This window comes from Chionomys nivalis, chromosome X (assembly GCF_950005125.1).
Source record: "Chionomys nivalis chromosome X, mChiNiv1.1, whole genome shotgun sequence".
Taxonomy (NCBI): domain Eukaryota; kingdom Metazoa; phylum Chordata; class Mammalia; order Rodentia; family Cricetidae; genus Chionomys; species Chionomys nivalis.
In genome coordinates this window covers 39,300,583-39,325,578 of record NC_080112.1, presented here as the reverse complement: position 1 = coordinate 39,325,578, position 24,996 = coordinate 39,300,583, and the positions used below count along the sequence as shown (strand labels likewise).

At 36.3% G+C, this 24,996-nt stretch overlaps 1 pseudogene; it reads left to right on the top strand.

Annotated features, from left to right (window-relative positions):
* Positions 1–924: 924 nt before the first annotated feature.
* Positions 925–1,930, top strand: LOC130868343 (zinc finger and BTB domain-containing protein 44-like; annotated as a pseudogene).
* The last annotated feature ends 23,066 nt before the right edge of the window (positions 1,931–24,996 follow it).

Here is a 24,996-nt window from a genome sequence, read left to right as displayed (position 1 = left end):
ATCAATGACTTCCTGAATTTTGCATGCAAATGGATAGAAATAGAAAACACTATCCTGAGTGAGGTATCCCAGACCCAAAAAGAGGAACATGGGATGTACTCACTCATAATTGGTTTCTAGCCATAAATAAAGGACATTGAGCATATAATTTGTGATCCTAGAGAAGCTAAATAAGAACGTGAACCCAAAGAAAAACGTATAGTCATCCGCCTGGATAGGGGAAGTAGACAAGATTGCCGCGCAAAAACTTGGGGAACTTCTGGGTGAGGTGGCATGGGGCTAAGGGGAAATGAGGTGAGAAACGTGAGAAGGGGAGGATGGGAGGAGCTTGGGGGAATGGGATGTTTGGGATATAGGAAGGGTGGATATGGGAGCAGCGAAATATATATCCTAATTAAAGGAACAGTCTTGCAGTTGGCAAGAGACTTGACTCTAGAGGAGCTCGCAGGTGTCCAGGGAGATGTCCCCAGCTGGTACCTTGGGCAACTGAGGAGAGGGAACCTGAAATGACCCTATCCTATACTGATGAATATCTTGCATGTCACCTTAGAACCTTCAAATGATATCTGATGGATCTTATGGAATAGGATCAGCTTCCCTTGGTGGCCAGGAACTTTGCTAACAAAGGGCCTACCTTGTTGTAGACAGGCTATTGAAACAAAGCAATTCCCGATGGCCCCTTGCCCTCAGCACCTTGTTCCAGCACCCAAGCAGGCTGAGCTGCCACACCTTGTGGCCCCACAGAAGGGAGGAAGAAGGGAGGAGGTTCCTGGGTGCAAACTGGGATCGGTTAGGGAGAGAGAGGCCCCAGCAGAGGGGAGGAGCCCCTGCTGAATGACCAGGGAGTGAAGGGGGTCAGGGAATGTCCCTGCTCTTTTTCAGGACTCCTGCCGCGGGTCAAGAGCACACTCACCAACCACTCTGATGCGTCCCCCGGAACAGGATCAGGTTCCCTTGGTGGCCAGGAACCTCGCTAACAAAGGACCTACCTTGCTGCAGACAGGCAACCACTCTGATAGGTACCCAGGAACAGGATGCAATTTTACTTCTCGAGATGGAAATATTTCTCCAGTGTCTTCAGGTTGCCGTGTTGTGGAAAGGACCATTCCTGTCTGCTGAGAATCCCAAAGAAAATGCAAAAGCTACATTGTGATGTCTCCTGAGAGTCCCGTAAACTGTAGCACACAAACAAGTTCATCCCAAGTATTGAATTTCTCAACTTCCTATGCAGAAAATAGAAATCAGCCAGTTGACTCTTCTTTAGCTTTTGCATGGACTTTTCCTTTTGGAATTGATTGAAGGATTCAGCCTGAAAAAGCAAACCAGACAGAAAATACCGAGATTTTAGAGTTGCCTGGCCAGTCTGAGGCAGTAGAAAAATGACTATGTGACTTGTGAGAGTACAAAAACTACCTTGCCTCTAGGGACAGAAGAAGATGTGCAGGTCAAAGTAGAAAGATTAAGTGTTGAGGAAGTCCATGAGGAAGTGCCCCAGCCTGTCAGTGCATCTCAGAGCTCACTGAGTGATCAACACACAGTGCTGGGAAGTGAACCAGTTCAAGAGGACCTTCTGATTAGTCCACAGTCTTCCCCTATAGGCTCAGTAGATGAAGAAGTTACAGAGAGGTTGCCTACACTTCAAATCACTTCTAACACCAGTGCTCATACAGACGATGACGACAGAAAATGTTCAGTATCCCTTCCAACTCTACGTTGCTCCTTCTACCAGCAGTACAGAACGACCAAGTCCAAATGGTCCAGACAGACCTTTCCAATGTCCAACCTGTGGCGTTTGATTCACTCATATTCAAAACATAAAACAGCTCATGCTTATCCATACTCGAGAATTAAACCATTTCAGTGTGACCGCTGTGGAAAAATGTTCACCAGGGCTTGCTCAATAAAGATGTATCCATTGCATAAAGCATGAAGTAGAAATCACTTAGTGCCAGACTACTTAAACCAGAAGCAAGAAGAGACTCTTGTTCAGTATGCTCTTGGAGAAAACACTTTTGAAAGCAACCCTTCTGTTCAAATGCCTGTAATTTCCCAGGACTCCTCAGCCCAGAATTGCGAAAGTTCTTTCCCTTTGGGGTCTCCTGGTGGGCTTGCAGAGAAGGAGGAGGATGTGGAAGAGCATCTAAAGACCAGTGCTAATGCTGAGGCCACCCAAGATGACCCCCCCAAAGTCAGAGCTGTCTTCAATAACTATCGAGTAATTTTGTGATTTGGCATCAGTTTACGTTTTTGGAAACTGCATGTGCTTGATCTTTAACCTTTAAAGTTAACTTTTTAAACAAAGAAGGGTACCATTTGTAAGTCCTAAAATTGGAGGGTTCCTTTGCTTTTTTTTCCATAGCTGAGAGATCCCTTCTGTATGTATATAATAAGGTAACATTGAAACAGAACATAAAGTCTGAGACTTAAGGAGAAGCAGCTAATTTTAAACATCGCATTCTTCTCATTATTAAAAGTGGGCAACAACAGATACAGAAGAAAACAGTTTATTGTTAACCTTCCTGAGATGAGAGGGCTCATGGGAAGTTACTAAACAGAATTTGACAATGCCTAAGTAAATGTTTACTCATAGATGCAGAGTGTTATAAACCCTGTAGTTTTTGAAGTATTTATGGTAATTTTTTCAAATGAAAGTACATAACATTTTAAATCTAGCATATCATTTTTTAAGCCATTATGAATTTTCATGGTGAAAAATTGGTATTGGTCAGGCATTTCATGTACCTTTATAGCACCATTCCAAAGGCTAAGAGGTGTGATTGAGAGAAGTCAGGCTGTTCATGGAATGGCCAGGGTATAGAATAAGGTATGTATACTCCATCTTTATAAAAATTGTTTTAATACGGTTTTTCATACTAAAATGAATGTTTGTTTACCTGGCCTTTGAATGCTGAAACCTGGCTAACTAGAACATTGCACAGATAAGTGTCCTATTGTCCCATCAACAGCACTTTCACTTGCATATACTATTGTGTTGCCACATAAAAGAAAAGTATTGAAGACATTTCATATTTTATATATAGGTTAATGTATTGTTGGGGATGTTTATGCTATGCTGTTTAAGACAAAATGAAAGAATTCTGTTTTGAAGCTACATTCTTAATCCAATTAATATTGTTTACAGCAACACATATAACAATAATACATTGTCCTTGTTCTAAAATGGTTTGAGGTATTGCCAAGTTTGCTAAAAGCAGTTGTAGTTTTCATGGGATATAAGCAATAATGTGAGAGATAAGAAGAGGTTGTGAAATGATCATCTGTGCCTCAGAAATTGGGCGTTGTTAAGACTAAAATTTAAAAACCTTGCTACTCAGATGATGACATTTATATGATACCCTGGATTGAGATATACTTTTTTTATCTGGTGCCATTAAAGCCTGTTTGATCTGAAAAAAGAAGAAGTAGTTTTTCATATTGTGTTCACAGTTAGGATTCAGAGGGTCTTGAATTTTTGTACTCGGCTTTATTTCTCCTTCTCATTCAGCCCAGGACTCAGCCTGCTAATGGATGGAATGGTACTGCCCACATTTAAGGTCGCTTTTCCACTTCAGCAAACCTAATCTAGATGATTTTTCACAGAAAGTCCCAGAGATTTGTTTACATGGTGATGCTAGATCTCATCAAGTTGAAAATCAAGTTTAACTGTCATCCTTTATTTTTTTATTTTATTTATTTATTTATTTATTTATTTATTTTTTTGGTTTTTTGAGACAGGGTTTCTCTGTGGTTTTGGAGCCTGTCCTGGAACTAGCTCTTGTAGACCAGGCTGGTCTCGAACTCACAGAGATCCGCCTGTCTCTGCCTCCCGAGTGCTGGGATTAAAGGCGTGCACCACCACCGCCTGGCCTATTTTTTTTATTTTTTAAAATATATTTTATTAAAAATTATGCCTCCTCCCTGCCTCCCTTTTCTCTCCCCTCCCCCCAACTCCCTACCCCCCACTCCTCACCCCTTCCTTTTCCAGTCCCAAGAGCAGTCAGGGTTCCCTCCCCTGTGGGAAGTCCAAGATCCTCCCCCTTCCATCCAGGTCTAGGAAGGTGAGCATCCAAACAGGCTAGGCTCCCACAAAACCAGTACATGAAGATAGGATCAAAACCCAGTGCCATTGTTCTTGGCTTCTCAGTAGCCCTCATTGTCTGCCATATACAGAGAGTGCGGTTTTATCCCATGCTTTTTCATTCCCAGTCCAGCTGGCCTTGGTGAGCTCCCATTAGATCAGCCCCACTATCTCAGTGGGTGGGTGTACCCCTCGCGGTGCTGACTTCCTTGCTCATGTTCTCCCTCCTGCTCCTCATTTGGACATTGGGAGCTCAGTCCATTGATCCAATATGGGTCTCTGTCTCTATGTCCATCCATCGCCAGATGAAGGTTCTATGGTGATATGCTAGATATTCATTAGAATGGTTATAGGATCGGACCATTTCAGGCTCTCTCTCCTCAGCTGCCCAAGGACGTAACTAAGGACATCTCTTTGGACCACTGACAACCCCTCTAGAGTCATGACTCTTGCCAACCCTAAAATGGCTCCCTTAATTAACACATATACTTTCCTGCTCCCATATCCACCCTTCCTTTATCCCAACCATCCCATTCCCCCAAGCTCTCCCCACCCTCCCCTTCTTACTTTTCTCTCCCCATCTTCCTTTCCCCCATTCCACACCACCCCTCAGTTCCCAATTTTTGCCCAGCAATCTTGTCTACTTCCAATATCTAGGAGGATAATTATATGTTTTTCTTTGGGTTCACCTTCTTATTTAGTTTCTCTAGGATCTCATATTATAGGCTCAATGTCCTTTATTTATGGCTGGGTCCTGGGGTAGGTGATCCTATATTTTCTGTAAACCACCACACTACTTTCCAAAGTGGTTGCACAAGTTTTCATTCTCACCAGCAATGGATGAGGGTACCCCTTACTCCACATCCTCTCCAGCAAAGGCTATCATTGGTGTTTTTGATTTTAGCCATTCTGACAGGTGTAAGATGGTATCTCAAAGTTGTTTTGATTTGCATTTCCTTGATCGCTAAGGAGGTTGAGCATGATCTTAAGTGTCTTTTGGCCATTTGAACTTCTGTTGAGAATTGTCTGTTCAGTTCAGTGCTCCATTTTTTAATTGGGTTAATTAGCATTTTAAAGTCTAGTTTCTTGAGTTCTTTATATATTTTTGAGATCATACCTTTGTTTGTTTTGGGGTTGGTGAAGATCTTCTCCTAGTCAGTGGGTTGCCTTTTTGTCTTAGTGACAGTGTCCTTTGCTTTACAGAAGCTTCTCAGTTTCAGGAGGTCCCATTTATTCAATGTTGTCCTTAATGTCTGTGCTGCTGGGGTTATATGTAGGAAGTGGTCTCCTGTACTCATATGTTATAGAGTACTTCCCACTTTCTCTTCTATCAGGTTCAGTGTGTTCAGATTGATATTGAGGTCCTTAATCCATTTGGACTTGAGTTTTGTGCATGGTGATACATATGGATCTATTTTCATTCTCTACAGGTTGACATCCAGTTATGCCAGCACCATTTGTGGAAGATGCTCTCTTTTTTCCATTGTATACTTTTAGCTCCTTTATTGAAAATGAGGTGTTCATAGGTTTGTGGGTTAAAATCCGGGTCTTCTACTCGATTCCATTGATCAACTTCTCTGTTTTTATGCCAATACCAAGCTGTTTTCAATACTGAAGCTGTGTAATAGAGTTGGAAGTCAGGGATGGTAATGCCTCCAGATGCTCCTTTATTGTATAATATTGTTTTGGCTATCCTGGGGTTTTTGTTTTTCCATATAAAGTTGATTATTGTCCTCTCAATGTCTGTGAAGAATTTTAATGGGATTTTGATGGGGATTGCATTGAATCTATAGATTGTTTTTGGGAGAATTGCCATTTTTACTATGTTGATCTTCCCAATCCAAAAGCAAGGGAGATCCTTCCATTTTCTGTTATCCTCTTCAATTTCTTTCTTCAAAGACTTAAAGTTCTTGTTAAATAGATCTTTCACTTCCTTGGTCAGAGTTACCCCAAGGTATTTTATGCTATTTGTGGCTATTGTGAAAGGTGATGCTTCTCTGATTTCCCTCTCTGCATCCTTTTCCTTAGTGTATAGGAGGGCAACTGATTTTTTTGGAGTTGATCTTGTATCCTGCCATGTTACTAAAAGTGTTTATCAGCTGTAGGAGTTCTTTGGTAGAGTTTTTGGGGTTGCTTTAGTATAACTTACCTTCTGGCTTTCATGTTTTCCATTGAGAAGTCCGGTGTAAGTCTGATACGTTTACCTTTATAAGTTACTTGACCTTTTTCCTTTGCAGCTCTTAATATTCTTTCTTCAATCTGTATGCCTTGTGCTTTGATTATTATATGCCGAGGGGATGTTTTTTTGATCCAGTCTATTTGGTGTTCTGTATGCTTCTTGAATATTCATAGGAATATCTTTCTTCATGTTGGGAAAGTTTTCTTTCATAATTTTGTTAAATATATTTTCTGGGCCTTTGAGCTGTGAGTCTTCTCCTTCTTTTATCTCTATTATTCTTAGGTTTGGTCTTTTTATTGTGTCCCAGATTTCCTGAATGTTTTGTGATGAGAATTTGTTTGATTTGCTGTTTTCTTTGATCAGTGCGTTTGTTGTCTCAATAGTGTCTTCAGAGTCTCACATTCTTTCTTCTATCTCTTGTATTCTATTAGTTATGCTTGTTTCTGTTGCCTCTGTTCATTGCCCTAGATTTTTCATATCCAGCTGGCCCTTGGTTTGTATTTTCTTCCTTGCCTCCATTTCAGTTTTCAATTCTTGAACTGTTTCCATTACCTGTTTGATTGTTTTTTTTCGTTTCCCAGGGTATCATTTATGTATTTATTCATTTCTTCAAACTTTTTGTTATACTTCTCATCCATTTCTATAAGGGCATTTTTTACATGCTGTTTAAGGGACTCTATTGCTTTCATAATGTCAATTTTTCCCCTTCATCTGGATTAGGGTGTTCGAGAGCTTCTGTTGTCTGATCACTGGGTTCTCGTGTTTTCATGTTGTCTTTGAGATTGGTGGAGGTACTCTTGCCTTGGCTTCTGCCCATCTCTTCCTTCAAATGCTATAGGATGGATCTTATGGAACAGGATCAGGTTCCCTTGCTGGCCAGAAACCTCACTGACAAAAGACCTACCTTGCTGCCGGCAGGCTATTAAAGTACAGGAACTGCTGCCTGCCCCATTACCCTCAGCACCCTGTCCCAGAGCCCAAACAGGCTGAGCTGGAAGATCCTGTGGCCCCACAGAAGGAAGGAAGAAGGGTGGAAGTTCCTGGGTGCAAGCTTGGATGGGTAGGGAGAGAGAGGCTGTAGCAGAGGCTAACTGTCATACTTTCATATCATATGTGCTTCTAAGCCTGCTTTGCTAGCGCTTTTCTGGGGGCAAAAATCCTTGGAATTTCGAGACTAGGTCTCAAGATTATCAGTTTCATTTCTTTTCTCCATTCAATATTTCAGGGATCCCATTTTTACTTTTGCTGTCTTAAATTAAGAAACTAAACTAGCCTGTAAATTAAAATTTTAATTTTAATTCAACAACTCACATACTTAAGTGCTATGCTTGATTTTTAGCAACATGAGCTCTGTGATTACAAAATATAAGAGCTTCTTTTAGACTGGCATGGAAGCACCTTGATTTATTGACTATCACTTGAGCCAGGATTTAATAATCTTTGAACTTGTCTTTTTCTTTCTGTGAATAGCCAACTGAAATCTGTAGAGCCTATTCCACAGGTCAGTCTTCTACTCATCATGACTGTCATAGTAATCAATTGAAGCAAACACTCAAGCCCACGTTTCAGTTGACACTTCATCACACTCAAGCACAATGATAGCTTCTTTAATTCTGAAGCAATCGTGTAATCTGATTTTACCAGAATTGTCCCCCCCCCCTTTGGAAAGGGCTCAGCTCTGTGCTCAGGCCCAAAAGCATGACCAAACTAATAGCCTATGATAGGTAGTTTATCTCCTGGTATCACAAGTCTTACTCATCATGCAGCAGTCTATACTGAACTGAACTAGAAGAAAACAAACAAAGTGACTCTGACCTTCTATAGATGTTGCATTCAAGAAGCAAAACAACCTACAAAATGTTTTAAAACAAGGCACTGTAGTTAGTATAGCATATTTGCTTTTGTAATTTCCTACCAATTCTTCACAATTACAACTATAGTTAGAATTGTAAAACTTCATAAAAACAATATTAACTATAATATAGATAGAGTATAAGCATTATGTGATATTGGCTAGTAAAGCTGATTCTAAATAATGTAGAAATAGCAGATATAAAGAGTATTCATTCTACCTCTGACATAAAGCACTGTAGATCTCTTTCCTTAGCCCCAACACCCAGCACTGAGATATAGAGTACTCATGCGTTTCAACTAAATGATATAGATGTGGTTCTGGTAACATGATGGTAGAACCTTCTAGAAAGTATCTCTGTAGTATAAGGCAAAGATTGATTATGGAGAAGTGTTTCATCAGATACATTGGTTGCAAACTCCTTGAAAAAAGTATCAGCTTAATATGGCATGTTCGTGACCACTGCACACTGCAAGAAACAGGCGCTTGTGAAATGAACTATACAACAAAAGCCTAATGTCAGAGAAAACTCAGCATGCTGCTATGACTGCTTAGTCAACAGTATATTGGAACTCCAAATCAAGATGTCCTTCTACTTATAGAGTACTTCCAGTATACTCTACTGAGAAATACTTCTGGCAAAGAAAAAGAAGTTAAGGCAACCAAACTATTTCTAAAATGACAGTCTAAAATTAATGTTCATAAGCTAATAACTATGACATGGGTATGTAGTATAGAAACAATTACCAAAGAAAATATTTTCTTCTTGAAGGGCTTGCATCCAACCATTATTTTTTTTTTCTTTTATTGTGTTATAGAAGTTCAAATTTGTAGACTGTCATATTTGGTTCTTTCAGATTGATAATGCTTGACTTACCCAAAGATTATAAACTTTTCTTAAGTTGCCTATATATTGATAATTATTCTGACATATATGTGCTAGAATTAATCACTACAGACTATTTCAGTACTTAGATTTTCACTTCCTTCATTTCTATTATGCCTAGGATTCGAAACCTGACAACAAAATTGCATGTCTGGGAAGATCATTGGGCCTGGGTTTCGGTAATTCACTATTATTGTTTTGATAATTTTATAATGACATACTGCCTTCTAAATATTTATGCTTTCCCATAATGAATGCTACTTTTAGCCTTGATCAAAGAAAGCTACTCTGTAGTGATCAAAGTTCAGAAGAGCTATTCATGGATGTTCAAGGTGCTGAAAATAAGAGACTGCTAAAATATTAGCTCTAAACAAGACAGTTAGATCATCCTACCCAAGACAGGTTCAAGGAATATTGGGAAAAACAGAATTAAATTAACAGCCTGATAATTGGTGAAGGTCTGAGAAATGCAGTCTTGGATTCAGGATACCGTCATGGTATATGACCATCTCTCCGTAGTTGTTACCTAAAGAAATGGAACTTGGCAACAGTCACTCATTAATAATAAGGGAGTGGCTCATGAGGTCTTTTCCTTCTCTGGGGACCTATTGGCTATTGACAAATTAAAGGGAAGGGGTAATCATTGTCTTTAGTTCTCGACTAACATACTATGTTCCAAAGGATAGTTCCAAACCTATTATCATACTGTAGTGTCACAGCCATGCAGCCTAGTTTTGGATCAGCATATGAATACTTGTCCAATGGGTTTCCTTGGGGCAAGGCTCCCATGGTGTCCACCAGACAGCATAGGAATTTGCAAAATTCATGCAGTTTGTAGGCTTTCATTTTCTCATTTTTTTTTTGTTGATTTTTCGGGCAGTTTTTAATTTTATTTTGTCAGTCACACATGCAACAGCTGTAAATTTCCCTGGAAATTTTGTTCCTTCTCAAATATTTTCCCTTAAGCAGCAGGTGGTTAATGCTTCTCCATTCTCTTGGAATTATTAACTACAACTGCTAATCCTGGGAACTTTTCTGACTGAAAAGAGACAGGTACTTATGAGAGTAAGAACTCTTAGAACATTAGTCATGTCTCACAGTTCTGGAAAGGCGAGAAAGTCATGCATACACATAACACAGATAAACCACAGTAATACATATAGTGCCAACTATAGAAGGTGAGTTCCTTAGACACCAAGCATATATAATCAATAATAGGTTCTAGTATGCTCCAAGAGGAAAAGATGCAATGCAAAATTTGGGATGGAGAGATCCATCTTTACCATACACAGCAGTTTGTATTGTTGAAAGAAGTGTGGTATAATAAGATGGGAAAAGAGTGACTTGTCAAAATTTGCCTTTTAGAGAGAGATTGAGACAAGGGATCCTCTTGGGATAAAAAAGGAACATTATAAAAGCATGTTTTTCATACATAAAAGAATATTTTGTTTTGAATATTGTTGTTCTTAAAGCATTTTATTCAGGTTTATTACTTTATAACTTTGTAAACTTTGCAACCACAACTATCAGTCAGCTGACATAAGTGCTGCAAGAGCAGAATGTGTCTGGCTTGAGACTTAGTTAAGTCTGCAGGATTGCTGAACTCTATGTCTAGGATAAGGCTATGCTATGTAGGGGGTCTGAAAGTGTGTTTGGGGAAGCATAAAGTGGAATAATAGGGATTTTCATAATAATTACAATCTACTTAAAATAATATGGTATATTTCTTAAAAGTAAAAAAAAATAGGAGCCAATAATAATGCTGCTCATGTAACCCTGGTAAGAAAAACTCTGTCTCAGTATAATTAAAGATGGGTTCAGCTATTTAGGACCATGTGAATGCAATTCACATGGTGGCCAGTATTTTTCCTTGTTCTAGCATACTTTCGCCATCTCAGAACCTGAACTTGAGAGGAGGCTGGACTGTGGTGGTACTACAGGTTTTAGTTAAATTCAGTGGGTCATGAAAAAATAATGCATGAATGTAGGAAATGGATTTGTAGTTACAAGGAAGAGATGAATAGGGTGGGAGGGCAATAAGAGGAGAACTGAGAGTTATTATAATCAGAATGTATTACATAAATTCATGGAATTGTCAAATAAACTAGATTAATACAAAAACAATATCAAAGGGATAACTAGGTGACCACTAACATTAATAAATTTGTAACAATAATTTAAAATATAAAATACTTAAATTTATATTAATTATTATATATAAATCATTTACTAAAACCAGATTTGAAATGATAATTGAAGTATGAAATTTCACCCAGAGCAGTATCCCTTACAACAGCAAACATGGAGATTAGCAGGCTTTAACAATAAAGGGATAAACTATTTAGGGTATTTATGTACACTTGAATATCAAATAGCTACAGAAGTTAATGAGTTTCAGGTAATGAAACCACTTTTCCTTGAATCTTAGCAATGTAAACATTCAGTTAGAATGAATCACAGAAGACTAAATATTATATGGTATGTTATGATAACATTTTATAAAGTGACAAAAGATTCAAAGTCAACACAATTATATTTAGAGACATATAGGAATCTGGAAATAAACTAAAAAAATAAAAGCCATAAGTAAAGAAAAACCAAAAATTGATGTTAAGGTGTCTGAGAACTGGACTCAGCAACTACCCTTAGGAAGAAATAAAGTACTTAGGAAAATGATCCAGCTGAATTGTGAATTTGTATTTGTTTTTGAATATATGCATACTTACACAATAAAAATTTTAAATCATGGTCAATCTGCGGAACATAAGTAAAATTTCGATTTATATTAATTACATGAAATAATGGGTTTTAAGATTTTTGTTATTTTTAGTTATATATGTATGTGCATGAACATATATATATGTATATATATATGTTTATATGTGTGTGTGCATGTGTGTACATATTCATATGTTCATATGTTTGTGGGGGTGGAGGTTTTAGAGAAGGAGAAAGGCAGACTCTAACTCCAAAGCCAGCTTTAATTTTTATCTAGATTGGGACTTCCAAAAGTCCCAATTTATTTGTATTATATGCCTGTAGAGAAAAGCAAAAATAAACTTTGGGAAAATTTATGAAATTTTATCATGTTAGAAATGTTGTATTCCAAAAGGAGAATTTACTTTTATTCCTAGGACATTTTTTTCTGGATGATTTGTCCTCTGTCTTCAGATATCTCATTTGTTCAGGGTTCTTTAGATTTCTTAGCTGGATGTCCTTATTCTCCTGAAAAGACAAAACCAAAACCCTTCCCCAGCCCTAAGTTTTGGGAGGTTCACTTATGGCAAGTTACATCTAATCAAATAAAAAGCCTTTGTTAGTTTTAAAGTTAGTTTAGATTGAACAGCCATACTGTTTGATAAAAATTACCTCTTCTAATTATGGGTTGTCTCTTCTTCAAATCTTATCTTTATCAATTTTATGCTATCCATAGCTTTACCAATTTTTATGGTATCCAAAACAAATCCCTTCCCTAATGTAGCTCATGTCCTGGTTTCCATTCTGAGGTTAACATATGTTCAAAGTGTACCGGTTTATTTAATTCCACAGTTTTTTCTACTATTTAATGTCTCTCCACAGTTGTTATTCCTTTTTCATTAAAATTTAGAAAATTCAAAGTTAACAAAGCATTACTTAATCTGTTTCTGGTGGTCTTTATCATCCCTTTCTTAGGTCTAAGAGGTCTTAATAATAAAAGCCCGGAGTCAGGTATGGGAGAAAATGTTGAGATCTCAGGGAGACGAAGGAGCAAAACCACAGCCACCTTACCTCTCAAATTTCCATCCAAAAAGAGACTAAGTTCCTGTTTCTACCTGCCTTATCACTTCCTCTTTCTGCCCAGCCATATTACTTCCTGTCTGTCTGTATAGACCTCCAGACCTCTATGGTTAGCTAGTGGTTAGCTCTACCCTCTATCTTCTAGCAAGCTTTATTTGTACAAACAAGTTATAACTACACATTTCTTATCAATATAACTTTTATTTCTCATGCTTGTTAAAGAATTTATTATTACTGTGTTAAGAATGAAAAATACAGCTGGGTGGTGGTGGCACATGCCTGTAATCTCAGCACTCGGGAGGCAGAGGCAGGCGGATCTCTGGGAGTTCGAGTCCAGCCTGGTCTACAAGAGCTAGTTCCAGGACAGACACCAAAGCTACAGAGAGACCCTATCTCGAAAAACCAAAAAAAAAAAAAAAAACCAAACAAACAAACAAACAAACAAACAAACAAAAAACAATGAAAAAAACATGATTTACTATTACAATCATATTAATATAGCTACAATTCAGGGGTTTTAATTACATTTATATCTACCACCATGTTTATAGAAAATTGTATCTTATGAATTGATCACTTTTTGAAATTGAAAATAGAGAGAGTAGTCAGAGTCAAGAAAAGACAGATACCATGTAGCTGCTGAAGGAGGACATGCCAGAACCCTACTGATAGGCTACAGCCTTGTGATGATACACAGATTAATTGAAATGGGTTAATTTGAGATGTAAGAGTTAGTTAATAAGAATCTTGAACTAATAGGCCAAGAAATGTTGTAATTAATATAGATTCTATGTAATCATTCAGATCTGGGCAGCCAGGAACGAATGAGCAGTCCCTGCCTACATCTATGTAGGCACAGCTCAACTTCTCCATGTTCACTGAGGAGTATGGATGTTGTCCTCCGCAATGGGGACACACTATCCGTTTTCAGAGAGCAACCATTTCCCTTCGTATCAGCCTGGGTTGTTTTGGTATTTCCAATGAACCCCCTTGACTAACACATCATTTCTATGCAACTAAGTATCTCCACTGAAGCCTGGTTACAAAAGATGGCCAGTTGAGGTTCCCATATTACCTATTAATAGGAGTTCTCATTAGGATCGCAGTCATAGATCATAGGGAAGAGGGTGAAGCTGGATTATTACCGAAAACCAATTAAAAAGTTAACAAAATTAAATCAAAGATTTACATGTAGAGCTTTTACTTTTCATAATTTTTTGTAATTGAAAATATTTTCTTCTCTTGTATAATACACCCCTAACACTTTTCACTTTTCACACCTCCCCGCTCCACTCACTCATATCCACTTCTTTTTCATTTCATCTTCAGAAAAGAGAAGGCTTCCAAGAGATGACAACCAAACAGGGCAAAACAAGATACAGTAAGACAAGGCAGAAATCCCTTTTATTGAGGCTGTAAAAGGCAATGGTATATATCCCTAACAATGCAGGTTGATAGTAGGACACAGTCTCTCTCTCTCTGAAAACTGATAGTGTGGTCCCATTGCTGAAGATAACACCCATACAGCTCACTGAAAATAGAGAGGTCAAGCTGGTGCAGGCATGGAGACTTTACCCCTGTGTTCTAGTCTCTTTGGAAAGAGAAACTTGGACCAAACCCATCCACAAAACACTCCACTTACAATCTATCCTGCCTGTTAGATGTGCTGGAGAAATTCTGGTGGAAAACTTGTCGGGGTAGCCAACAAATGATTTGGAGAAACTTTTAGAGTTTTAGAAATAACATTAAATGTACCAGAAACTAAAGGAAATCCTGATACACTTTGTCAACACAAAAACATTTTTGTTCAAGAGAGTGAAGAGAAATGAATAGAGAAAATATTAGCAAATTGTATATCAAATAATGTACTAATAGTGAGAAAATATAGATAGAAAACACTTCATCAATAGAAATAGATAAAACAATCAAAAGTACCAATTGCAAATAGAAAAGAAGCTTCAATAGACACTTCTCCAAAAGGATGATCAAATTACCAAAGAAACAAACAGAAAAGCACATTTATTATTGGGCAAAACAATAATGGCAGATATACCACTTCATGTATATTAGAGTGGCATAAATAATTTTGTTCTAATATATTTGTGAGTTTGTTGAGAAACTGCAACTATACTGTTTTACAAATGGAAATATAAAATTCTACAATGTTCTAATATTTGAACAAGTTCTTAAAATTCAATCATAATCACTATAGGACCTAACAATTTCTATATATGTGAATTCAAATTGTAAGTTCTGAGTTTTCCTAGTAGGAAACAATAGAAATGACTTAAATGGTTAACAGACAATGTTTTATATATTGTCATGCCAAGAAATGATTACTCAGGCATCTTTTAGCATTAGACAACCTTCAAACTAGGAGTAAATAATTCACAACACAAAGGGAAACTAACAGTGTGGCCACATTAGATATGATTATGATTCCACTTATAGGAAATATTTACAAGAAGCCAAGATGATAGTGAAGAATAAATGTCAAATTTATTTGGTTTTGTGGTTGGGTTTGATAAAAGCATTCTTAGTTTCAGAGGTGATGATGGGCAACAGCATTTTGCATGTACTAAAAGTCTACTGAATTGTACACTTTCAAAGCCTTAAGTTGGTAAGTCATGTCTCTCCCTCCATCCCATCTTCCCTCGCCTGTGTTTGTGTTTATGTGTGTGTGTGGCAGGGGAAGGTGATTGGGAGAGGAAAGAGGGAAGAGATACGGAGAGAGTTTGATTCAGTGGATCTAACTCAGGTCCTTGTGCATGCAAGGCAAACGCACTACAACTTAGCTATAGCTGAATCAGTAAAAGTGTATCAGAAAAGTCAAAGAAAACTTACACACAACTTTTGGATGTGTTATTTATATATAAAGCAAGGGTAACAGATGCCAAATAAGTTAACACAATTTAGGAATGTATTTTGTCAATGAAGAGTTGATGATGATAAGACACTGGATAGATAATATTGACATGCAATGGCATTACTAAGTCATGGAACATTCTTCACATTCAGACAGAAATTGAAAGGTATTATATTTAAGCTGTGATTTACCAGTGTTGAGTATATCTATACACAGATACAGAAAGACATTATAATCAATTTTAACTACTAAACACTGATATTTATATATAAAATTAGTAAACATAAAATTATATTGATAATATCACTTTGCACTTAAAGTCTTACTACCACTGAGAGATGATTCATCGTAGACTTTTTAAATTAATAGAAGTTCAAAAGAGATAAATCCACAATTTCTCATGTAGAAATAAATATAAAAATATCTCTACTGTATATGGCAACAAATTTTAGTAAATTACCACGCCCCTGCTATTATAGTCATCAGAAACTTTGACAAAATATTTTAAATACATTTTAGGTAAAAATAATTTATGACCTGAACTCCTACAATTATACTTTATACCATCAATTATCATTTACAGTATAGGGACAATTAAAATAATATTATATGTGTCCTAATTAAAGAACCCAGGTGTGTTGGCACAGTGATATGAGTTGTACAAATAAAAAATGAAGTGATGAAATAGTTCAGAATTGTGGCTCCCTGGATATCTAATTACATTATTAAATGACAATGAAATTTGTTCTGTGTTCACATTTCTGTTTAACTATCAAACAATTTTAAAGGACATGAAATAAACAATTCCAAATTAGGTATGTGGTCATTATTAGATAAATCCCTTACTCATTCTACAATATAATTACCTAGATATTCTAGATAAAAGTGGGAGTGGTTATTTAAAATATTAAAATACACAGATACTTTAATATCTGATATCAGTATATTTACCAGAATCTAGAATTAAAAGATATACCATCATGAAAATAGAATGGTTATTTTGACTTAAATATATCTCTTTTACATAGTTAGTATCAAGATGAGATTTGAAGTAATTTAATGAACTTTATCTGGGATTGTCTAAATCATAACTTTTTTGGTTATTTTTTGCATAATTTTTGTTTATTCAATTAATCACTGAATACTTGCATAAATCATTATTTGATAAGCATTATTCTCTTAGATATTGGAGTGTTATTTCTCTCTTTCTATATAGCCCTTCACATATCAGAAGCCAGATACTAAAATCTCTAGCACTTTTTAAATAAGAAATTTTAAGACAATATATTTTGGTCATTTTTTTCTCACCTGCAACTGCTCACAGATCCACCCTACCTCCACACTCACCTAATTTAAGGTACTCTCCCTCCCGTTCTGTCCCTCTCCCTCTCTTTCTCTCTGTATTTGTCTGTCTCTCTCTCTTTCAAGAAAACAAAGAAAGAAACATAAAAATTACCAAACCACCATATTATTTTTGTTTGTTTTGATCCTTAGTGATTTTGCAGCTGACAATCACATTTAGCTTGGGCTCATGTTTCAAATTCATGGCAAGAGGAATAATAATTATTTTTTCTTTGTAGTTTAATTATGAAGAAATTGTTTCCTTTGAACTACAAGCAATTATCAGTCCCCTTAGTAAGTGAACAGAGGCCACACTGGACTCTAGATACAGAAGTGCATGCTTGAAGGCATTTGTTTTAATTTCCTGAAGGACAATGAGTACAAACAACAGAGAGGCAGCCTTTTCACCTTCACCTTTAGGTCTGGAAAGTATTTTTGTTTATAGGCATTTAAATTTAGACCTGTGTGCCAGGACACAAGTACTCAGAAGCAATTGTTTTAATGATGAAAAACTCATGAACCCTTGATCACAAGAGTGTTCTGAAGACTCTACCTGTGAGCTCTTCTTGCCTCATACACTTACTCATTATTTTCTTTGCATTTACTGGCGTAATTGTTTAGCTGCAGCTATGACCTGGTGAGCCAACTGATGCTCTCTAACCTCATGCCCCTGTGCTGTTTACTTTTTCCCTCTGGTTGTCCTTCTGTTTCAAAGTTTTACTATTTTCCCTTTGAGATAAAGTTGTTTGTCATTGATTCTCCTGGTAAGATTTAAGTTAATGTTTTCTTTTTCAATACTTTTCAAAATCTCATATATGAGATATAAGTCCTGGTTTTGAAAGGTGTAGAAAATAAATAGGTGTATTTCTGCCTTCAATTATCTGTCAGAAAATTTAAGCCTGAGATATGTTTCAGCCCTTTTAACTAATTTCACAAAGACACATTTCCAAACACTTCACAGTTGCTTAGAAAAATTTCCACTGGAAGCCATTTATTTTATTTTTGATTTATTACATTTTGAGTGTGTATGTGAGTGTGTGTGCATGCCTGCATGTATATGTGTGTGCCCACACGCATGTACACAGGCAGGTACATGCAATTGGTCAGTGTTAGGGATTTTCTTTTGCCTTTTATTTTACTCTTTGAAGCAGGTCTCTCTCTAAAGCCTGACCTCAGTGTTTTGACTCCAGTGAATCTTCCTGTTTATGCTTTTCCAGAACTGAGATTACAGGTGTGTCCTGCAATGCGTGGCTTTTTAACATGTGTGATAGGGATCTTCAATCAGGTCCTCATGTTGGTATAATAAGTGCTTTACACACTGAGCCATATCTCCAGTCCTTGGATTCTGGGAACCACTCAATTGTGTGTGTGTGTGTGTGTGTGTGTGTGTGTGTGTGTGTGTGTGTGTGTTTGTGCATGTGAGAGAGAGAGAGAGAGAGAGATACAGAGACAGAGACAGAGACAGAGGCTGTGTTTGTGTGTATGTATGTTTGTGCGTAAAAATAAAAGGAGTTATATGCACTTTTCATTTAATAGAACTACCCACATGAATAAATGGGCTTTACATACTATGTGCTACTACATTCACACTTCTTTTTTCAGTAGTTCCTTGCATTATGTGCTGAAAACCATTTCAAGGTTAAATTTTGTTTGAGACAGGGTTTTGTAGCCCTGGGTGTTCAAGAACTCACTATGTACTACATGTTTAATTTGAAATGTCTACCACCTAACTCTGTCTCCTGAGTACTGATCTTACGAGTATGTCCTACCATGACCAGTTCAATGCTAAAATAATAGCTAAGATACTTATTGAACATGTTTTCACAAATTATTGTCTTCTCCAATAGATATTACCGATGATTAAAAGTGTCTTCTAAGCACTTTTGGTTCAATTGCTACACTGGATTTCCAATGCAAATCTTATCATTCTGTAGTAATAAAAGTGAAAACTGAGTGATCTGTAATATTACATAAAGTTTTTGATAGATTTGTTTTTTTCTGCACTAAATATTTAACAAAGTATTATTTTTGTTCAAATGACTATTGTATTATACAAGAAATACTAACGTTTTCCTTATTATAGTTTAATATTTTTGATGAGAATTAAAGTGTTGCAGGATATTTCATTAAGTTATTAAAATTTTAATGGGAATTTTCTTTTAAATTCTTTTAACCTTTATTGATTCTTTGTGAATTTCACATCATGAATCTTGATCCCACTTATCTCCCTGTACCCTTGCATCTGCCCTCTGCCCTTGTAACCCCCGTCCCAAAAGAAAACAAAATAAAACAACCAAACAAACAAAATTAAAAACGGAGAAGATGCTCATTGTGGAATCTGTGCTGTGGTCTGTTGAGTTACATAGTTTACCCTTTAGTTCACTCATCTTAACTTGTAAGTGTTCATTACTATGAGGATTGGTAAGTAAAGGCATTGATTTTGTGTTGCACACAAGGCTTTTATTAAATTCTATTATATTTATTTTTTGTTGAATATTTCATTTTGAATTGAAAATAAATTCTCTTCTAATATCTTGATTATAGTTCCCCTCCCTCTACTCCTCCCAATTTCTCCTCTCCTCCCCTCCAGGTCCACTCTATTTCTACTTCTTATTAGAACAGAACAGACCTCTAAGAGGTATGAACCAAATATCACAAAATAAAATATAGTAAGATGAAGCAAAAGTATTCATATCAAAGTTACACAGCAACTGAAGAGGCGAAAAAGAGTCCCAATAACAGGCAATAGGGTCAGACACCCACTCATTCTTCCAGTCAGGATTCCCATAAAACTACTAAGCTAAAAACTCTAATCTATACACAGAGGACGTAGTGCAGACCCATGTAGGCCCTGTGCTTGCTGTTTCAGGCTCTGTGAGCTCATGTGCACCTTGCTTACTTCTTTCAGGGAGCCTTTTTCTCCTGGGGTCCTCCATTCTCCCTGGCTCTTACACTCTTTCTGCCTCCTCTTTTCTGGGATTCCCTGAGCTTTGAGGGGAGGAATTTCATGCAAACCTCTCATTTATGCTAAATGCTCTCTGAATAATGTCTGGCTAGGAGATGCCTTTCTGAACCACCAGCAGTAAGATCAACAGTTAATAAATGAGACCTCATGAAACTGAAAAGATCTGTAAGGCAAAAGAGACCATCATTTTTGGGGAGCAGTGAACTCCCAGATCCTGAATTTCTTGTAAACAACTTGTTTTTCTCTGCTCTGATACAGCCTGCAGCTGCTCTGGGCAGGAGACCCTCAGAAGTTCCTAATGGCAGGAGAGTGGTTTCTGGTGAGTTTGGCTGGGGTGTGGCTATCAGTTAAGGATCCCTACATAAAGGGCTCTGGGACACAATAAAGGGGGCATTCCTGTTTCAAGGATGACCCTTGTCTCTGTCTGTGTGTCTTGGAGTGTTTAAATCTCCGGTCCCTTGCCCAAGGCTCACGAATATCATGTAGTACAGGCAGGCAGTACAATCATTCAGACAAAGCAGCAGCCCACAAAATGGGAAAAGGTTTTTAACAATTTAACATCTGATAGAGGGTTAATAACCAAAATATGTAAAGAACTCATGAAATTAGATACCAAAACTAAATAAAAATTGGTTTACGCTTAACTAAGCAAGTGAAAGACTTGTATGTAAAACTTGAAGTCTTTGAAAAATGAAATGAAGATATTCCACCATTTTGTAAAATATTATTTTAAGATGTGTTACATTTGTTTTGTGTGGAATTGCTGTGGAATATTTGTTTAATGAAGTAAAGATGTGTTGCATTCTTTTGTGTTGCATTTGTTTAACTCTGTGAATCTGTGTTACTTTGTCTAAAACGCGTAATTGATCCAATAAAGAGCTAAACAGCTAATATCAAGGCAAGAAAAGGATAGGCAGGGCTGGCAGGCACAGAAAATAAAGAAATGGAGAAATCTGGGGAAAAGAGGCTTGAGAAGCAAGAAAAGGAAGAGGACATCAGGGGTCAGCCACCCAGCTATACAGCCAGACTTGGAGTAAGAATTAAAGAAACATCTATAAAATAGAGAAAGATAAAAGGCAAAGGGCAAAAGGAAGGCAAGATAATTTAAGAAAAACTGGCTAGAAATAAGCTAAGCTAAGGAAGGAGTAAGCTTCTTGTGATTTGAGAGCTGGGTGGCAGGCCTGCAAAAAAGCAAAAGATCAAAGAGTAAAAACAACAACAGAACCAACTCCTCATTTCATTGATTCTTTGTGTTCTCTTTGTTTCTATTTTATTGATTTGTGTTCTGAATTTGGTCATTTCCTGTGATCTGCTCTTCTTGGGTGTCCGTACTTTCTTTTGTTATAGAGCTTTCAAGTGTGACATTGCTAGTATGGTATGTCTCCAATTTCTTTATGAATGTATGATAAGGTGCATGGAGGTATTTCAATTTCCTTATATTTCCTGAGACTTGCTTTATGGCCGAGTATGTGATCAATTTTGAAGATAGCTCCACAAGGTACTGAGTAAAAAGTACATTCTTTTGTGTTTGGGGAAATTATTCTGTAAGCTATTAGAACCATTTGGTTTAAAATGTCTTTAGCTTCATATTTCACATAGCCCATGGTAAATTGGCTATGCTCCATGTAGCACAAATTGGACTTGATGAGGTTTTTTTTTTTTTTTTTTTTTTTAAAGTTGTCTTGTTGGTATTGAATGACGGGTAGATCTAGGAAGAATTGGGGAGGGGCTAAATGTGATGGAAGTTACATTGTGTAAAATTTTCAAGGAACTAAAAGAAATAAATAGAACATTACAATTATTTTAAAAATAAGAATACAGGTAGTTTATTTTTTAATAAGTTATTTTATTTTAGATTATCTGAAGGCCTCATAATTTGAATCTGAAAGAAGATGGGATTGAGTTCTGAAAGACACACCATAGCCATGTCCACCTTCTAAATATCTTTGACAGGATGCTTGACTTCAATTAAAACTGTTGTAAAAATTCCCTTGGTGTCAACCAAAAAAATTCTGAAAAATAATAGTGTTTGGAATTCAGAAAGTCAGCTTCAGGGTTTCTGTTTGTTTGCTTCTGTTTATTTATTGCTATTCATTCTCCTGCATTGTACATAGCCTTTTGGAGATGGAGTTGTACCAACCACTATACAAATATGTCTGCAGCTACAAAGTATTCATGCTTATTCTAGTGCCCAACTGCTTTGTGCCAAGCACTTCTTTTTTAAAAAATATTTATTTATTTGTTATGTATACAATATTCTGTCTGTGTGTATGTCTGCAGGCCAGAAGAGGGCACCAGACCTCATTACAGATGGTTGTGAGCCACACTGTGTTTGCCGGGAATTGAACTCAGGACCTTTTGAAGAGCAGGCAATGCTCTTAACCACTGAGTCATCTCTCCAGCCCCCAAGCACTTCTTTGTATCTCATTTTTATCCTAGAAAATGTTATGAGTTGCCTTCATATTTCCATAAATCCATTTGATTCGCATTGGTTTTATCCAACTACATTTTCATAGCATACATCTTTTCTCTGGGCCTTATCTAGTACTTGAAATCATTATTTATGTTTTGATTTGAGATTACCCTCTGTATGCTGTGAATACCATTGGTTAATAATGAAACTGTCTTGGGCCAGTGCAGGGAATAGTGGTAGGCAAACAATACTGAATGCTGGGAGAAAGGAGGCAGAGTCAGAGAGAAGTCATGCAGCCTCACCAGAGATAGACACTGGAATATTTCCCAGTAAACCACACCATCGTGGCGATACAAAGATTAATAGAAATGGGTTAATTTAATATGTAAGAGTTAGCCAATAAGAAGCTAGAGCTAATGGAGCAAGCAGTGATTTAATTAATACAGTTTCTGTGTGATTATTTTGTGACTGAGCAGCCAGAAACAAACAAGTAGCCTCTCTCCTCACAACAATTTCATATTTTCTTTAAAACAAAAGTTTTATCTTTCTTTTTGTTAATGGAGAATGGGAAAATTGATTCCTATTCCTATTTATATCAGAGAAACTCACTCTTTCCCTAATATAATGCCTTCTACACTTAATCTTGCTCTTATCACATCATTCTAAAAGTAAACTCAATGTGTGGCAATAATATGATCATAATTTGCATTTTAAATGATAGACAACCTGGGTCAGATCTTGACCACCACATTTGAGTATTCAATTTAGGCTGAATTGATAACAATAATTATTAAAATTCAATATGTGTGTTCTCTATCTATCTATCTATATTTATATATACATGTACATATATACGTATATGCTATTTAGGATATATATACATATGTACATATGATATGATATGTATGTGTGTGTTTGTGTGTGTGCATATCCTAAATAGTATCTGCATAATTACCTGGTTATAATGAACAATCGTTGTGAAAACATACTAAATACAGACATATAGCTGAGTGCTTTTATGTTTTTCTAAAAATGTTTTATTATTATTCTTCATTAGCATTTCCCTATTCATAGTTCATTTGTTCATAAATTCTAATGATTGATTTGAAAGAAAATTGTTCAGAAAATACTTTTATTAGCACCCAAACAGACATATGACAGTACATAAATCTCCTGCATTTAAGAATGTGTGAAAATCTCCATGCCAAATTGTGAATAATAAGAAAGTAGTGTTAGAGGTCTAGGTGCCAGAAAACATGTGAATGAAGCTTTGGTACTCTGTTAACAATCTAAGATCAAATTAAAGAAATGGAATGACATGTGTAAATATGTTTTATGTTTCCTAATTTAGTAGCAAAAGAATTCCTAATTTCAGTTGTTTTAAAATAATGTATATGTGTGAATATCTCAATAGTAATAGAAAATTAAATTGCATTTGTCCTCCTAGTTATAATTATATTTGATCTTTCAAAACAAGTCCAGGGTAATAGTCATTAAAACGCATTGTTTGCTTACCAGTTTTTGAGCCATCTGGTTCACTGAGGGAAATTAGATGACCTAATAAATGATTTTTGTCTCACAAGTAATTACAAACTGGTTTGTGGCCATGAACACATCAATAGTACTGTATAGAAAAAAAAGCTAAAAAAATATCTTGTGTATATTCAGTAGCTGAATGAAGAGGTACATAAAATTTGATGGTGAAATTGGTAGTTTAGCTAGTAGCTAGCTACAAACATTCTGTCAGTTACACACATTGCTTTGGCATCAGTCCTTATTTTCTAATGATATTGAATGGTAGAGATCGAACATGCCATTCTTAATTCGTCCTGACAAATGAATATTAATGTTTAACCCTTGTCCATATCTGGGAATTGAGCAATTTATCATTGTGGTTAAAAATACTGTTTTCTTGTGTTCTCCTTTGCAAATTGGAGACCAAGTAGATGAGTTTCTGTGCTAGTGGTTTGTGTGTCGTGTGTGTGTCTGTGTGTGTGTGTGTGTGCAGGACACTTCCAGTTGAATTATACAGCTGGTAAATATGGAATCAACTAATGCTTTAATTGAAAATTTATGAGGGGCAATTTTAAACCAATGTAGCATTTTGTTCCTCAGAGAGCAGAGATGAACATCAGGTAAGTAAATTCAACAATATTTCTAGAGAGTGTAATGCATAAAGTATTTTGTAAGATAGTGGAAACTAGTTTTGTGATGATTTTATAATTCAAATTATTCATAAGCTTTTGTCATTTAGTAGAATAACATGTTTAAATAACCAAGTCAAGGAATAAAATGTCTTGTAAAGAAAAAAAATCTGTATTTTCTATGATGTGAGAAAAGGAATTTTCATGGATATTTTCCTAATTTGAACAAAAAATCTTTCTTCAGTCAATTTTAATCTAATAGCTTTGATTTTTCAGATAATACTGGAGAGATTCAAATCTAGAAGCATATCTAGCAGATTTACAGCTTTACCATTCCTAGGCATATTCTCAAAAAACTTTATGAGTTATTACAGTGATGCTTGATCATCCATTTTCGTTGCTCCTCTATTCACAATAGTCAGGAAAGGGATAACAGCTTAGATTTCCATCAACTGATAAATGAATAATGAAAATGTGGTACATTTAACCAAATGA